Below are 1,592 nucleotides of genomic sequence, written 5' to 3' on the forward strand. Positions count from 1 at the left end.
GGGTCCATTTGGATTGTAAAGAATGTTTTGACTTCGGTTTAGGTTTTGCCTTGGCTGTTGATAATTATTTTGATAATTATTTCCCTGCCTTTGGTTTATGTAAGAAACATTCTCACGTTGTTCCATCGTTTGCTCGACATTACAGTCTTTCGTTAAGTGTGATCCACCGCATTGCTCACAACTGATTTGTATTGCGTGAATATCTTTAGTCATCTTTTCCATTCGTCTTTGAAAAGCATCTATTTTTGCGGAAACGGAATCAAAGTCATGGCTAGAATCGGCTCTAGCCGCTTTGGATGAATGTAAGATATCTTTCTCTTGGTGCCACTCATGAGAGTGGGAGGCTGTTTTATCAATAATCTTGTGAGCTTCGGTTGCGGTTTTCTTCATAATGGAACCACCAGCAGCTGTGTCAATATCTTTTCTTGTAGCGATATTAACGCCTTTATAGAATATTTGAACTATTTGAAAAGTGTCTAAACTGTGTTGAGGACATCCTCTCAACATCTTTCCGAATCTTGTCCATGCCTCAAATAAAGTTTCATTTGGCTTTTGTGCGAATGTGGCAATTTCTCCTTGAAGTCTCACGGCTTTAGATGTCGGAAAGAATCTTTGAAGAAATTTCTCTACTAAGACATCCCATGTATCAATTGCTCCTTCTGGTAATGATTCTAACCAATCTTTAGCTTCCCCAATTAAAGTCCAAGGGAACAACATAAGATAGATCGTTTCATCTTCAATTTCTTGGATTTTAAATAAAGTACAAATTCTATTAAAGGTTTGAAGATGTTCGTTTGGATCTTCTTTTTCTGTACCACCGAATTGGCATTGATTAGTAACCATATGTATGATTTGTCCTTTGATTTCAAAATTTGGTGCATTAATGTCTGGTTGAGTAATGGCATGACCTTGGCCCGTACGTGTGGCTCTCATTCGATCTTCCATAGTTTGAGGTTCTAGATCTTCCATATCTGAACTAGTTGAATCCGAATCACTAGAAGATTTTGATTTAACGGTTCCTTCTTCGACAAATTCCGTTTGAATAAATTGTGGTTCAGGAGGAATGTTTAATGATTCAGGATCTTGGAATTGTCCCTGAATATCCTCCGGGTTCTCAATTGTGAAGTTGGGTTCAAAAAAAGGATTATCAGAAATTTGAATTGAAGTACTTGTTCGACTAGATGATGATTCTAAAAATTCAATTGCAGCAATATTTGCTAAATGTCTTGATCGAGTTACAGGTGGTGAACGTATAAAAGGTGGTGAACGTTTTGCTCGGTGCATTCACTGAATATCCTATTAGTTTTAAAAAGATAAAAATTATATAAGTATCAAATTAATAGACTTTTCTGATTTTGCCCACGTTTCGAATAGCCAAAAGATGCAGCAGGTAGCCAGGACCCTTTAAATCGGAAGTCCACAACTCGCCACTAACAAATCCAACTATTACTACGAACCAGAAAATTTGGATGTCTGTTAATTTAATTGCTTACAATAATTTTTCGACGAAATTTAAAGAAAATAAACAAAATTCTAGGTCCTAAAAACTAGAGCATGAAAAAGGAAAAAGAAAAAGCGTGTCGAAAAACGTC

At 36.2% G+C, this 1,592-nt stretch overlaps 1 non-coding gene across 1 annotated transcript; it reads left to right on the plus strand.

Annotated features, from left to right (window-relative positions):
- Positions 1-478: 478 nt before the first annotated feature.
- Positions 479-585, plus strand: LOC139887088 (small nucleolar RNA R71). The gene has a single exon (XR_011772934.1). It is a non-coding gene; the product is annotated as a small nucleolar RNA R71 (small nucleolar RNA).
- The last annotated feature ends 1,007 nt before the right edge of the window (positions 586-1,592 follow it).

The sequence above is a fragment of the Rutidosis leptorrhynchoides genome, chromosome 1 (genome assembly GCF_046630445.1).
Source record: "Rutidosis leptorrhynchoides isolate AG116_Rl617_1_P2 chromosome 1, CSIRO_AGI_Rlap_v1, whole genome shotgun sequence".
NCBI classification, from domain to species: Eukaryota; Viridiplantae; Streptophyta; class Magnoliopsida; order Asterales; family Asteraceae; genus Rutidosis; species Rutidosis leptorrhynchoides.